We start from the raw sequence: 16,774 nt of genomic DNA, 5'->3' as shown, positions 1-16,774 counted from the left end.
AAAGGTTTAAAAAATAATTTCTGCTAACTGGAATGCTTTTTGTTGTTGTTTATTTGTTTGTTTTTTTGCAGCCATAGGAGTTTTAGCCAATTCAGAGGCCTTGCTCCCCACAATTTGGAACATTCCTTTGGATTTGACGAAGTCAGGAAGAGATGGGAGAAAAGTGAAACAACAACAATAAAACCCCAAGCATAAACAAACAAAAAGAGTTAAGCAAAACAACAAATGCACAATTCATATGATTACTGAGTGTTCTAATGGTAAGGAGAAATTAAAAGCAGAAATTAAAAGCAGCTGGTGAGTAATCTTAAATTTTAGTCATTAAGGAAAAATTTTAAGACAAAACTCTAATTCAGCTACTTACCTGGAAATAAGGCTCAGGCTGGTGATCGTTCTCTGCCATCTTAGAAGCTGGAAAAAACTTACACTCACCTTCCCTGTCAGAAGCAAGCTGAAACTCAGGAAAGGAGGTGCCTGCTCTCCATCATCATGGAAGCAGGAAAACTTGCCTTCTTTGTTGGAAATGAGTAAAACTTCAGAAAAGGAGTTGTACAGCAAAATCAACCTTAGATCTCAACCAGATTTTGGGAGATCAGGGAACCTCTGCAGGGGAGAAGCTCCACAACCTCAGCAAATTATCCTATTGATTTGGGCAATAAAGATAGCCCAGGTTGGTATCAAGCAATAATGAGATTTATCAAAGGTCAGGACCACCTTTGTATGTCTTTCTCTGTCTTTTTTTATCTTTATTGGTATATACGTTTTGTCAAAACTAGGAGTGCAACACGTGCTTTTTTCTGTTTTCCGTTTGCTTGAAAGATTTTTCTCCATTCCTTTATTTTGAGCCTATGTATGGCACCGCATGTGAGATGGGTTTCTTGGAGATGGCATACTCAAATGGGTCTTGGTTCTTTATCCAGCTTGCCCTCCTGTGTCTTTCAATCAGAGCATTTAGCCCATTTCCATTTAAGGTTAGTAATGGTATGTGTGGATTGGATCCTGTCGTCATGCTGTCAGCTGGTTATTTTGCAGACTTGTGTATGTGGTCGGTTTTTAGCATCACTGGTCTGTGTACTTCGGTGCATTTTTGTAGTGGCTGGTGATGGTCTTTTCTTTCCATATTTAGTGCTTCATTCAGGAGCTCTTGTAAGGTAGATCTGGTGATAATGAATTCTCCCAGCATTTGCTTGTCTGAAAAGGATCTTGTTTCTCCTTCACTTATGATGCTTAATTTTGCTGGACATGAAATTCTGGGTTGAAATTTCTTTTCTTTTTTTTTAACCATTTAACTCTCTAGCTCTCATTTTAACCATTTTAACTCTCTAGCGGCCTTTAACACTGTTTCTTTCATTTTGACCTTGGAGAATCTGATGATTATATGTCTTGGGGATGATCTTCTCGTGGCATATCTTACTGAAGTCCTCTGGATTTCCTGAATTTGAATGTTGGCCTGTCTGGCTAGGTTTCAGACATTCTCATGAAGGATATTCTGAAGTATGTTTTCCAAGCTGGTTCCATTCTCCTTATCTCTTTCAGGTACATTAATCAGTCATAGATTTGGTCGTTTATATAATCCCATATTTCTCGGATGTTTTGTTCATTCCTTTTCCTCCATTTTTGTCTGCCTGTTGTATTTCAGAAAGCCAGTTTTCAACCTCTGGGATTCTTTCCTCTGTTTGGTCTATTCTGCTGGGTGGTCTTGCACACGAGATGGAGCTGGTCTGACCTCAGCCCTCCTTAGACTGCTTGCCTCTCCAAGGACCCCAGCCTGGCCACACCTGCCTACAGGACAATCTCTGGTGCCCATACACACTACAATAATTTTCATAATGCAATCACACATAATCACCATGTGACTCCATTATGAAAATTCTTGTAGTGTGCTTTTCAGCTCTGTTAGGTCGGTTATGTCTTCTTTATACTTGCTATTTTGTCTGTTAGCTCCTGCAATGTTTTACAATGATTTTTAGCTCACTTGTATTGCATGACAACATACTTCTTTCACTCAGTGAACTTTGTTCCTACGCATATCCTGAACCCTGCTTGTATCATTCCAGACATCTCAGCCTCAGCCCAGTTTTGAACACTTGCTGGAGAGTTGATGCAGTCATTTGGAGGAAAGAAGGCATGCTGACTTTTTGAGTTTTCAGTGTTCTCACACAGATTCTTTCTCATCTTTATGGGCTTATCCACCTTCCATCTTTGAGGTTGCTGACCTTCGGACAGGGTATTTTTGTTTTATTGTATTTGATGATCTTGAGGGTTTCATTGTGGTATAAGGTGGAATCAACCAACTGGCTTTGTTTTTGGAGGATTTTGGGGGGGCCAATGTGCAGCTCCCAATTCCTGGACTGTGTGCTTTAACCCTAGGGAACTTGTCTTAGGCCCCAACTTTGTTCTCTGGCTCCTCGAGGTTTGGAGTCCACTGCACTGAGGGGACCGAAGTGTGGCAACTGTGGCGGAATGCTAGTGGATGCAAAATTCCCTGCCTCCCTGCGGGCGTTCACCCAGTGGTGGAGGCAAGACAGCTGGGGTGTGGGCCAGGGCTCCCCTGCTGTGTGTGTGTTGCACTGGAGGTAGTGTTGGTTCAGGGTGAGCTGCTGGCCAGTGCAGACCATGGAGCCTTCTCTGTGCCCCTCAAAGAAACAGTGGTCGCTCAGGGTATAAGAAGGTCCCTTTTTCTCTGCACAGGATTAGCTCAAGGGTGAGGTGCTGGCAGGGGTGGGGTTCTTGGTTCTGTGCCCACCAAGGCTCTGTCTTCAATAGCAGTTGGTGTGGGTTGGTGTGTGTGCTGCACTCCTGTGTGCTGTCAGGGCAAGTACAGCAAAACCCACCTGTGTAAACACACACAGCAAAGTGATGTAGGAAGTTTCCATATAAAGGGCTGCAGTATGGAGAGGTAATGTGCAGACTGGTGCGTGGCTGTTGGGGCCACCTTGCTGCAGCTCTCCACTGATCAGCTACGGTCCACTAGCACGGAAGCTATGCTGTGGGCATCCGAGAGTGCCCTGTAAGCAGGTGTGGCCAGGCTGGGGTCCTGGGAGAGGCAAGCAGACTAAGGAGTGCTGAGATCAGACCAGCCCCATCTCATGGGCAAGACTGCTCAGCAGAGATCAAGTCTCAGAGGAGAACTCTCTCAAAAGTGAACCCCCAGCACAGCATAGCTGCTTTACACAAACATGGCCAGGCTTCTTTTCTAAGCAAGTCCCCCTTTTTAAGAGGGGAACTCTCGGACCTGATCTCTGCTGGGCAATCTTGAACATGAGATGGGGCTGATCTGAGCTTAGCATTCCTAAAGTGCTGGGATAAAGTGTCTCACAAGGGCAAGTGGAGCCTAGAGAGATAGCTGTCCCTGCCCTCTGGGCTCCACATCACCTGACTTGCTGCTCCACCACTCTGCTTGTCTCCTGGGTGCTCCATCCCAGAGAGATGTGAGTTAGCAATCACTTAGCGTAATCAGCCCAGGATGGAGGGTCTGTGTTGTAAGCCCAAGCCAGGGTTCCCTCTCTGGTGATGAGCAGTGTGGGGTGTGTGGTACCCGTGGGAGATGGACTGGCTTGTTCGTTGGGTCAACTGCAGCTTATTGGAGGTGTCGATATGGCACTTAGGGTCTTTGCTCCCTTGATATTCTGAGGGTAGCAAGGGCAGTTCCACTGCAGAGACAGTGGCAGAGGGAATTTCATTTGCTCCTGGAAGCTCTGTCCAGGGAATTGCTGAGTTGCTACTGGCTTGATAGCTCCAATGGTGGACTGGCTGGAGACCCAGACCAGGAGGACTTGTCCATCAAGTAGACTGTCCGGCCACTTTTCTGTCAGGCTGCTGTGGTATGCTGGGGGTCCCTCCAGTCCCTATTTGCCTTGTATTTTCCAGGGAAGATGATAGCCTGCCCCTTCCTCTGGGAGCTCTGGGCCACTGAGGTACGAACTTGTTGCCGATATGAACACACCTATAAGATGTGACTGGAGGCAAGTTGAGAAGTCTTATCTAGTCAGGAGGAACAAGAACAGGGACTTGCTTAAAATAAAGTCTGGCCACGTTTTTCTAGAGCAGCTGTGCTATGCCGGGGTTCACTTCCACTCCTTGTCGCCTCAAACACTCTGAAGCCCTAAGGCTGAAATGGCTGAGTTGCCCCAACAGCAAAGATGACAGTCTGGTCCTCCCCCTGGGAGCTCTGACTCAGGGAGGCCTGAAACCTCTGTCGGCCAGAGAACAGCAGTGAAGGTAGCTGGAGACCCTGGTTGAAAGGCTTCACTCACTGATTAGAAATGTGTTCGGGGACTGACTTAAACAAGAGTCTGGCCACGTTTTTGTAGTGTGGCTGTGCTGTGCTGAGGTTCCTCTTCCACCCCTTGTCACCTTGGGCTTTCCAAAGCCCGCAGTCCAGAATGGCTAGTCACCCAAACAGCAAATGTGGTGGCCTGCCCCTCTCTCTGGGAGCTCTGTACCGGGAACACTTCAAATTTCCATTGGCCAAGGAATGCTGGTGGCCGTAGCTGGAGACCCCAGTTGGGAGGTCCTTTCCAGTGACATGCAACAGGGTCAGGGGCCTGCTTACAGAAGCAGTCTGGCCATGATTTGGTAAAGCAGCCATGCTGTGCTGTGGGATCTCTTCTGCCCCTGGTCGGTTTGTACTCTCCAAAGCCCTCAGGCTGGAATGACTAAGTTGCCTGAACAGGAAAGATGGCGGCCTGCCCCATCTATTCTCTCAGAGTTCATCTTGTTTGATGGAGCTTAATTTTTAGCCTGTTAATTTTACTGTCTACATTAGACTTGTTCTGAAAGAATCTGTTATCTTTTAGGTTAGATATATGAGAATTCATTGTTTTCTGTAAATAAATCTGTTCATGTCTTGTTCTCTGGAAAGAAATCTCTTTCAGCTCTCTGACTTTGGTCACAATCATGTAGAGCAGTAGCCAGTCTACAGTGACATAATTGAATTTCCATTTCCTGTGTTTCGTTTTTGTGTCTTACATTGTACAGTTCAGAACTGTGCACTTTATTCCCAATTGTCAAAATGCTAAGCTGTCCACTGTACTGAAATTCTGTTTTTGTTAATTCTTCATCATTCAGTTTTTTTTAAGATGTGCACTTTTATCCAACTTTTCTCAAGGCAGAGTACAGGTAAGCCCTGGCTGCCTCGAGCCACTCTCAGGGAGACCAAAACCCTTCATACATTCCAAGTTGGGGTACAAAAAAGTGGGGCCATGAAGGCTAGTCATTCAAAATAAAACAAAATTTAAAAGTATTAAGGCAAAGATTTAAAAAATTTTACATTACATAATTTACACAAAAGCAATGCTATCGCCTACCATGTGTGAACTCGGGAGAGGACTGGGCCATTCTCCTTAGAGAGAAGTAGGGAGGCTTTTAGGAGGGCAAGGGGCTTCCTGAAACAATGCATCTCACAATATTTGGAATGACTATTGAAAAGAAAAACATTGTACAATCGAAGTCCTTGGCGACATTGTAGAACTAGCAGGTGCTGACCCCTGAGCCACAACCACAGTTCTGGGTTTGGGGTTTGGTAAAACCACCCCAAGGACAGAGTTCTGGGGCCGGGCTTTGGAGGAACCAAGGCGCCTCCCAGGGATGGTGTGTCACTCCTGCTTGCCATGAAATGTGCACACAGGCTGTCCCCCTGCCCATCCCATCCTGCTGGACAGGATGGAGGAAGTGAGGGAACAGGCAGGGTGGACAGCTGGAATTCAGGGAGAGGCAGGTGCATGCTGGGAAGTCAGGACCTGTGAGGGCTGTGGGGGCATCAGGTGGAGTGGGCTCCAGGTGCACCCTCAGTGCACAGGGCAGGTCTCAGGCCAGGCTCCCTGGACCCCGGCTGGGTGATGTGGTCACTCCCTGGTGACTGCTGTCAGACCCTTGCCACCCTCCCTGGGCAGCACCATCCCATCCCAGAACTGGACTTTCTGAGTCCTAAAACAGGACAGTGCTGCCCAGGCCTGACAGACTGGGAGGACCTGTGAAGTCCTCCATCCCTAGACCAGCCTCCCAACAGCAGGGACAGTCTCCTACCTTTACCTTCAGGGCACTGACTGATACATCTCATTCTAAGGCAACCAAGGCAGAGCTGAGGACCTGTGCCAGGCTGGGAGCCAGTCCTCTCCCTAAATGGGCCTTAGGGAAGCCTCATCCCTGTCCCAGTGCACTGCAAGTTTCAGCCCAGGAGACACATAGGGAAGGGAGGACGGGGCCTCCCTACTGGCTGACCCTGGAAAAGCGGGACCTGGGAGAAGAGGGAGTGCAGGGCTGGCAGGGGATGCTCCAGGCCCATGGAGAGCTCAGGCTGCACCAAGGGGCTGCCCCTCCTGGGCTGGAGGCTGTGCCCTCTACAGTATCTGAGGAAGTCCAGTCCTGAGATGGGACAGTGCTACCCAGGGTGGGTGGCCAGCACCTGACAACAGTCTCCCAGCAAGTGACCACATCACCCGGCCAAGGTCCAGGGAGCCTGGGCCAAGACCTGCCCAGTGCGCTGAGGGTGCACCTGGAGCCCACACCACCTGACGCCCCCACAACCCTCATAGGGTCTGACCTCCCAGCATGTACCTGCCTCTCCCTGAAACCAAGCTGCCCACCCTGCCTGTTCCCTGGCCTCCTCCATCCTGTGCAGACCATAGACTGTGACTATCTCTCCGGCCACTCTGGCCCTTCCTTTACCTTTGTCCTGTCAGAATCTCTGAGCAAGATCTCCCAGGTCCATCCAAACACCTGCTTTGTCCACTTTTGACGGACCATTGAACACCACTGGGCCACCCCAGCTGTCCACAGGCTCCTCGATAACATGCATTTCCCCTGACATCTCCCAGCAGTACTCAGCAGCCCCCACTGACCAGGTCCCTGGTGACCAGATCCAGCATATCACTTCCTCCCTGACCACACCCTCACTGATTAGAGCCCCATCACCAGGCCTCACTAACTAGATTCCCGCTGCCAGGCCCACAATGACCAGGACTCCACTGACGAGGACCTTACTGACAAGGCCTCACTGGCAAGGCCTCACTGACGAGGTCCTTACTGACAAGGCCCCACTGATCAGGTTCCACCGATCATGACCCCATTGTCTGGTCCCACAGACGAAGCCCCACTGACCAGGCCTGCAGGGAATAGGCAGCCAGTGACCAGGCCCCTGCTAACCAGGACTGAGGTGACAAGATGCCCCTGACTGGGACCCTAATGACTACGCCCCACTGAACAGGCACGCACTGCTCAGATCCCCGCTGACCAGGTCACCCTGTAGACCAGTGCTACAAAAGCCACCAATGATCAAGTCCTCTCTGACCAGGCCCCCACTGATTAAGTTCCACGGACCAGCCTGCCCTGACCAGGGCCCCACTGACAAGCGTCTCTGCTGACTAGGTCCCAAGGTCTCCACTGACCAAGTCCCACAGCCCAGGTTGGCACTGACCAGACACCAAACATTTGTCTACCACTATCAACCCACTCACCAAGACATGCACTACTAGATCCCTCTAATGAGACCCGCTCTAAGCAGACCCCTGCTGACCACCCCCCACTAAATAGGCCTCACTGACAAGTCCCAACTGACTAGGTCCACTGAGCAGGCCCACACTGATCAGGCCCCTCCTAACCATATCAGAAGACCAAGAGGCAATGAGATGTTTCATATGGCAGGAGTAGGAGCAAGACAGAGAGGGGAAAGAGGTGTGACATCCTGTTAGACAACCAGATCACATGAGAACTCACTGTCAGGAGATCAGCATCAAGAAGACTAACCAATGGTGAAGGATTCTCCAACCACACCACTGCCCACTTCTTCCAGGCAGAAGCCTCCTGCAGAGGCAGAACCTCTTATGAAACTTCCACTATGGCAGTGCAGAAGGAAAATATAGGCTTTGAGCCCCCACACAGGAGGCCACCATCCTCCAGACTCCAGATTAATAAGCCCACCAACAGCTCACACTCTCAGTATGGAAAAGCTACAGGCACTCAACACCAACCCAGCCCATGAGAGCAGCCATGGGGGCTACACCCTGCAAAGCCACAGGTGCACTCTCCTAGTAGAGGTTTCCCATGAGCCTCTGCCTCTGGAGCAGGTTACTCCCACCCTCCCACCACTCTACTGACAACCTACTCCTCCCCACACTATCCCTCCTTTTCCTTCCACCCCAACCCCCTCCCATCCAAGATTAAGTCACCTCCCACCTGGCCCACCTCCAACATTAAGGATGACACGTGAGTTTTATACGGACACACAGCCAACCCATATTATTCTGACCCTGATTCCCCAGAACCTCATGTCCTTCTCACAGAGCAAAACACAATCATGCCTTTTCAAAAGTTTCCAAAAGTCTTAACTCATTCCGAATGTAAAAATTTCAAAATCTCATCTGTGACAAGGTTACAGTCCCTTCTGCCAATGAGTCCCTGAATTTAAAAGGGATTTCTTTTCCTTCAAGGTAGAACAGGCATTGGGTAAGGTTTCTCAATCCAAAGGGAAGAAGTTGCCCAGAAAAATAACACAAATGCAAGTCCAAAACCCAGCAGGACAGTATTCACTCAATCTCACAGCTCCAAAATCATCAAGAGAACTCACTGTCATGCGGACAGCATTAAGGAGATAGTGTTTACTCATTTGTGAAGAATCTGCCCCCCACCCTCACCTTTCACTCCCACCCACAAAATAATCTCTCCCATTCTCCCCACAACCCTACCTCCAACACCCACTCTTCTCCATGATTAAATCACCTCCCACCAGGTCCCACCTTTAACATTCCCCACTACAATTCCACATGAGCATTGGTAGGGACACAGAATCAAATCATATTATTCTGGCTCTTGCTCCCCAAATCTTGTATCCTTGTCACACTGCAAAGTACACTGATGACTTCTCTACTGTCCCCCAATGACTTAACTCATTCCAGCATTTACTGAAATGTACAAGGACTTACGGACCCCATGCAAGTCAAAAACCCAGCAGGCCAGTCATTGAATCCTACAGCTCCAAATCATCTTTTCTGAATCTACATCTCACATCTAGAGCACAGGTGTGTGATGCCTGGGCTTCCAAGGCCTTGGGCAGCTCTGCACCTGTGGCTGTGCAGGGTCTGTACCCCACAGCTGCCCTCATGGGCTGGGCTGATGTTGAGTGCCTGTAGCATTTCCATACTAATGGTGCCAGCTGTTGGTGAGTCTATGAATCTGGAGTCTGGAGAATGGTGCCTCCATATTTAGGGACTCCAGCCCTAAATTCTCCTTCTGTACTGCCCTAGTAAAAGTTTCCCATGAGGCTCTGCCTCTTGGAAAAGATTCTGTGTGAACACCCAGGTTTTTCCGTACATACTCTGGAGTCTAGACAAAGGCTTGCAAGCGTCTAGTTTTGTGCTGTGTGCAGCTGCTGGCTTAACACTATGTGGAAGCCACCAAGCCTTGAAGCTTGCACCCCTAAAGCAGTGATGCAAGCTGTACCTGTGCATCTTTCAGCCAAGGCTGGAGCTGGAGCTTCAGGAATGCAGCCAACAGTGTCCTGAGGTTGGACATAGCAGCGGGGCCATGGGGCTGGAGAAGGAAACCATTCTTTTCTCTCAGGCCTCAGGGCCTGTGATAGCAAGGGCTGCTGCAAAAGTCTCTGAAATGCCTTCAAGTCCTTTTTAATATTGTATTGACTATTAGCACTGAACTCCTTTTTATGCACATTTCTGAAGACTTTTTGAACTTTCCCACTGATAATCAGCTTTCCTTTTTGGCCACTTGGCCAGGCTTCAAATTATCCAAACTTTTAAGCTCTCCTTCTCATTTAAATACAAGTTTCACTTTGAGGTCATTTCTTTGGTCACATATAGGACCATAGGCTGTTCGACACAGACAGGAAACCTCTTAAGCTTTGCTGCCTAAAATTTCATTCCACCAAATACACTCTAAATTATCACCCTGATGTTCAAAATTTCACAGGTCTCCAGGTTAGGGGCATCGTGCAGCAACATTCTTTGCTAAGGAAAAAACAAAGGTGACCTTGACTCCTGTTCCCAGCAAGCTCCTCATTTTCATGTGAGACCTTCTAAGCCTGGTGATCACTGTCCATCCTTCTGTCACCTTTTTAATTATAACTATTTAACAAGTCTCTACACTGATCCAAACTTTTCCTCATCTTCCTGTCTTCTTCCAAGACCTCCAAACTCTCCAACCTCTGGCCATTACACACGTCTCAACCTGCTCCTACATTTTCAGCTACGTTTGTCACAGCCTGGCAATGTGGTAAAGGAAGAAAAGTCCATTTCAGGAGAAAAATTAATGCAGGCTTCAGACATTTGCCTGAAAAGAAGCTGAGTGCTGATTGCCAAGAGAATAGGAAAAAGGCCTTGAAGGCATTTCATAGTTCCACTTTATAGCATTATTTTTCTGCATAATCAGAAAGAAAAGACGTTGAACTGGCTCATGGTTCTGCAAGCTTTAAATAAGTCATAGAGGCTTCTGCTTCTGGGAGGACTCAGGAAGCCTCCCAATCATACCAGAAGACCAAGCAGCAATGGGATGTTTTATATGGCAGAAGTAGAAACAAAACAGAGAGAGGAAAAAGGTGCCACACGTTGTATAACCCTGTTATACAACCAGATTTCCTGAGAACTCACTATCACAAGGTCAGTATCAAGAAGATGTTGCTTAACCATTGGTGAAAGTTCTGCCCCCTACCACCCACACCCCTCGCTGTTTCCAGGCAGAAGCCTGAGGAAAAGGCAGACCCACTAGGAAAACCTCTAATAGGGCAGAGCAGAAAAAGTATATGGGCTTGGAGGCCCCACACAGGAGGTTACCATCCTCAGACCCCAGAATCATAGACTCACCAACAGCTTGCACTCTCAGTATGGAAAAGCTACAGGCACTCAACAACAACCCAGCCTATGAGGGCAGCCATGGGGGCTACACCCTGCAAAGCCATAGGTGCACTGCCCTGGTGGAGGTTTTCCATGAGGCTTTGCCTCTGCAGCAGGCTACTCGCCCTTACTACTGCCCACGAACCTCTCACCACCCTACTGCCAGCCTACTCCTCCCCATCCTACCCATTTGTTTTCCCTTCCACCCCTACCAACCTCCCGTTTGTGATTAAATCACCTCCCACCAGGCCCAACCTACAACTGTCAGGAATACAATTCCCCATGAGTTTTTGTAGGGAAACACAGCCAAACCATATTATCCTGACCCTGACACCCCCACATCTCATGTACTTCTCACACAGAAAAATACAAACATGCCTTTTCAAAAGTTTCAAATAGTCTTAACTCATTCCAGCAGTAACTCAAATGTAGCAAGTTCAAGTCTCATCCAAGACAAGGCTGCAACCCCTTCTGCCTATGAATCCCTGAATGTAAAAGACAATTCTTTTCTTTCAAGTTACAATGATGGCACAGGCACTGGGTAGGCTTTCTTAAACCAAAGGGAAGGTTTTCCCAGAAAAATAACACAAATGGGACACAGGCCCAATCCGACTCCAAAACCCAGCAGGACAGCATTCATTTATCACGAGAACTCACTATCACACAGACTGCATTAAGGAGATAGTATTTAACCATTTGTGAAGGATCTGCCACCCATCCCCATGTTTCACCCTCACCCACACCATGAACCTCCATTCTCCCACATCCCCCTTCCAACCCCCATTCTCTACCATGATTAAATCACCTTCTACCAAGCCCCACAGTTAACATTCCCCATTATAATTCCACATGAGTTTTGGTAGGGACACAGAGCCAAATCGTATTATTCTCCCTTTGGCCCCCCAATCTCACATCCTTCTCATACTGCAGAATACAATGATGCATTCTCTACAGTCCCCCAATGTCTGAACTCATTCCAGCATTTACTCAAATGTCCATTTGTGAAGGATCTACCCCCTACCCCTGCCTTTCACCCCCAACCCCACCACAATCGCCCCCAACCCTCCCCACCCCTTAATCCCCCCAACCCTCCCCACCCCCCAACCATCTAACCTCCACTCTTCACCATGATTAACTAACCTTCCACAAGCCCCCACCTTTAACATTTCCCATTAAAATTCTACATGAGTTTTGGTAGAGACACAGAGCCAAAACATATTATTCTGTCCCTGGTCCCCCAAAGTTCATGTCTTTCTTACATTGCAAAATGCAATGAGGCCTTCTCTAGAGTCCCCCAAATCTTAACTCATCCCAGCATTTACTCAAATGTCCAAAGGCCAAAGTCTCCTCTGAGACAAGGCTGCCATATCTTCTGCCCTGAGACTCTGAAATACAAAGCAATTTAACCACTTCCAAGTTACAATGGTTGTACAGGCATTGGGTAAGCATTCCAAGCCAAAAAGAAGAAATTTCCCAGAAAGAAGCACAAAACACAGATGGGACTTACAAACCCCCTGCAAGTCAAAAACCCAGCAGGCCAGGCATTCCATCATACAGCTCCAAATCATCTTTTTGGAATCTATGTCCACATCCAGAGCACAGGGTTTTGTGATGGCTGGGATCCCAAGGCCTTGGGCAGCTCTGCACATGTGGCATTGCAGAATCTTCCCCCTACAGCTGCCCTCATTGGCTAGGCTGGTGTTGAGTGCCTGTAGATTTTCAACACTAAGGGTGCAAGCAGCTGGTGGGTCTATGATACTGGGGTCTGGAAAATGGTGCCTCCCTGTATGGGGACTCCAACCCTATACTTTCCTTGTGTATTGCCCGAGTAGAGGTTTACCATGAGGCTCTGCCTCTTGGAAAAGCTTCTGGCTAGACACTCAGGATTTCTGATATATCCTCTGGAGTCCAGACCAAGGCTCTGAAGCTTCTAGTCCTGTGCTTTATGCACCTGCTGGCTTAACACTATGTGGAAGCCACCAAAGCTTGGAGCTTGCTTCCTCTGAAGCAGTGACGCAAGCTGTACCTGTGCATCTTTCATCCATGGCTGGAGCTGGAAAAGGAGCTGCAGGGATGCAGGCAGCAGTGTCCTGAGGCTGCACACAGCAGTGGAGCCATGGGGCTGGGCCAGGAAACTATTCTTTTCTCTTAAATCCCAGGGCCAGTGACAGCAAGGACTGCTACAAAGATCTCTGAAATGCCTTCAAGGCCTTTTTCCCATTGTCTTGAATTATTAGCACTGGGCTCCTTTTTATGCAAATATCCGAAGGCTTCTTGATTTTCCCCCTGAAAATCAGCTTTTCTTTTTGGCCATTTGTCCAGATTACAAATTTTCCAAATGTTGAAGCTCTGCTTCTCAGTTAAATATAAGTTCCAACTTATGGTAATTTCTTTCATCACACATAGGAGCACAGGCTGTTCGACGTAGGCCGGACAACTCTTCAGCTTTGCTGCTTAGAATTTCATTCCACCAGATACACCCTAAACCATCACCCTAAAGTTCAGTTTCACAGATCTTCAGGGAATGGTCACTGTGTAGCCAATTACTTTGCTAAGGCAAAAGTAAAAAACCTTGGTTCCTTTTCCCAGTAAGTTCCTCATTTTCATCTGAGACCTTACAAGCCTGGCCTTCAGTGTCCATCCTTCTGTCAGCCTTTTAATCATAACTATTTAACAAGTCTCTGCAATGGTCCAAACTTTCCCTCATCTTGCTATCTTCTTCCAAGCTCTCCAAACTCTCTAACCTCTGGCCATTACCCGATTTGGAACCTGCTTCTACACTGTCAGCTATCTTTGTTGCAGCCTGGCAATATGGTAAAAGAAGAAAAGTCCATTATCAGGGGAAACATCAAGATGGCCTCCAATATTTGCATTGTAAAAAGCTCAGCGCTAATAGCCAAGAGAATGGGGGAAACGCCTAGAAGTCATTTCATAACTTCACTTCACAGCATTAATTTTCTGTATCTACATAAAGAAAAGAGGTCTAATTGACTCACAGTTCTTCAGGCTGTAAAGAAAGCATAGTGGTTTCTGCTTGTAGGAGGACTCAGAAAGCCTCCCAATTATACCAGAAGGCCAAGCGGCAATGAAATACTTCATATGGCAGGAGTAGAAGCAAGACAGAGAGAGGAAAGAGGTGAGACATCCTGTTATACAACTATATCTCATGAGAGCTCACTATCAGGAGATCAGCATCAAGAAGATTGTGGTTAACTGTTGGTGAAGGATCTGCCCACCTCCCCATATCCACCACCCACTGTTTCCAAGCAGAAGCCTGAGGCAGAGACAGAACCCCTTGGAAAACCTCTACTAGGGCAGTACAGAAGGAAAATATGGGCTTGGAGCCCCCACGCCACCATCCTCCAGACCCAAGAGTCATGCACCCACCAACAGCTCACACCCCCAGTGTGGAAAAGCTTCAGGTACTCAACACCAGCCCAGCCCATGAGAGCAGCAGCAGGTGCTAAACCCTGCAAAGCCACAGGTGCAAAACCACAGGTGCACTGCCTTAGTAGAGGTTTTCCATGAGCCTCTGCCTCTGTGGCAGGCTACTCCCTTCCTGCTACACACCACCCTACAGCCAGCCTACTCCTCCCCACCTTACCCACCTGTTTTTACTTCCAACCCCACCCCTCTCCCATCCATGAATAAATCACCTCTCACCAGGCCCCACCTGCAACATTCGGGATTACAATTACATGTGAGTTTAGGTAGGGACACACAGCTAAACCATATTATTCTGACCCTGATCCCCCAAATATCATATCCTTCTCACAGAGTAAAATACAATCATGCCTTTTCAAAAGTTGCCAAAAGTCTTAAGTCATTTCAGCATTAACTCGAATGTAAAAAGTTCCACGTCTCACCTGAGAAAAGGCTACAGGCCCTTTTGCCTATAAGTCCCTGAATTTAAAAGGGAGTTCTTTTCTTTCAAGGTACAATGATGGTACAGGCATTGGGTAAGTTTTCTCAATCCAAAGGGTAGAGGTTTGCCAGGAAAATAACACAAATGGGATCACAGGGCCAATGCAAGTCCAAAACCCAGGAGACCAATATCCATTACATCTCACAGCTCCAAAACCATCACGAGAACTCACCATCATGAGGAAAGGATTAAGGAGATGGTGTTTAACTATTTGTGAGGGATCATCCCCCCACCTCCACTTTTCACCCCTCACCCCCAGCATAATCCACCGATCCTCCCCAATCTCCACCTTCCAACACCCAGTGCCCTCCATGATTAAATCACCTTCCACCTGGCCCCAATTTTAACATTTCTGATTACAATTCCACATGAGTTTCCATAGCGACACACAGCCGAATCTTATTATTCTGTCCCTGCCTCCCTAAATCTCATGTCCTTCTCACTTTGCAAAATACAGTGATGCCTTACTTACAATTCCCCAAGCCACTATGCTTTTTTTTTACAGCCTGCAGAACCATCAGCCGATTAAACCCCTTTTTGTTATGATCATACAGAAAATTAGTACTGTGAAGTGAAGCTATGAAACGCCTTCAATGACTTTTCCCCATCGTCTTGGCTAAGACCTCAAAGGTCTTAACTCATTCCAGCATTTACTTCAATGTCTGAAGCCCAAAGTCTCATCTGAGAGAAAGATGCAGTCCCTTCTGTTCCTGAGCCTCTGAAATACAAAGCAAGTTACCTATTTCCAAGGTATGATTGTCCAGGCATTGAGTAAGAATTCCCACCCTAAAGGAAGATTTTTGCCAGAGAGAACAACGAAACACAAACGGGACTTACAGGTCCCAGGAAAATCCAAAACCCAGCAGGCCAGTTACTCAAACTTACAGCTCCAAAGTCATCCTTTTTTAATCCTTGTCCCACATCCAGGGCACAAGGGCATGAGGGCTGGACTCCCAAGGCCTTGGGCAGGTCTGCACCTGTGGCTTTGCAGTTTTCAGTCCCCACAGCTGCCCTCATGGGCTGTGCTGGTGTTGAGTGCCTGTAGTTTTTACCCACAGAGTGTACAAAGCTCTTGGTGGGTCTATGAGTCTGGAGTCTGCATATGGTGGCCTCCAGTGTGGGGGCTCCAACCCCATATTTTCCTTCTGCACTGCCCTAGTAGAGGTTTCCCAGGAGGCTCTGCTTTTTTGGCAGCCTTCTGTCTGGACATCTAGGCATTTTCATACATCTTCCAAAATCTATATGAAGGCTCTGAAGCCTCTGGGCTAGTGCTCTATGGACTTGCTGGCTTAAGACTATGTGGAAGCCGTGAAGCCTTATAGCTTGTACCCTCTGAAGCAGTGATGCAATCTGTACCTGTGCATCTTTCAGCCAAGGTCGGAGCAGGAGCTGCGGCTGCTGGGATGCAGGCAGCAGTGTCCTGAGGCTGCACACAGCAGCAGGGCCATGGGGCTGGCCCCAGAAACCATTCTTCTCTCCTAGGCCCCAGGGTCTGTGACACCAAGGGCTGCTGCAACCATCTCTGAAATGCTTCCAAGGCTTTTGCCCCCATTGTCTTGGCTATTAGCACTGGCCTCCATTTTATGCAAATTTCTGGAGCCTTCATGAATTTTCCCCCTGAAAATCAGCTTTTCTTTTTGACCACTTGGCCAGGCTGCAAATGGTTCTAAACTTTTGAGCTCTGCTTGTCATTTAAATATAAGTTCCAACTTGAGGTCATTTCCTCAGTCACACATAACCTCGGTCACACAAGAACACGGGCTGTTTGATGCAGACAGGATCCCCCTTGTGCTATGCTGCCTAGAAGTTCATTCCACCAGATTTGCACTAAATCATCACCCTCAAGTTTAAAGTTTCACAGCTCTCTAGGGCAAGGTCGCCCTGCAGCCATGTTCTTTGCTACAGCAAAACAAAAGTAACCTTGGCTCCTGTTCCCAGTAATTTCCTCATTTTCATCTGAGACCTTGTAAGCCTGGCCTTCACTGTCCATCCTTCTGCCAGCCTTTTA

Source organism: Pan troglodytes, chromosome 14, assembly GCF_028858775.2.
Source record: "Pan troglodytes isolate AG18354 chromosome 14, NHGRI_mPanTro3-v2.0_pri, whole genome shotgun sequence".
Lineage (NCBI taxonomy): Eukaryota > Metazoa > Chordata > Mammalia > Primates > Hominidae > Pan > Pan troglodytes.
The sequence above is the reverse complement of the archived record's forward strand: the minus strand, read 5'-3'. Positions refer to the sequence as shown.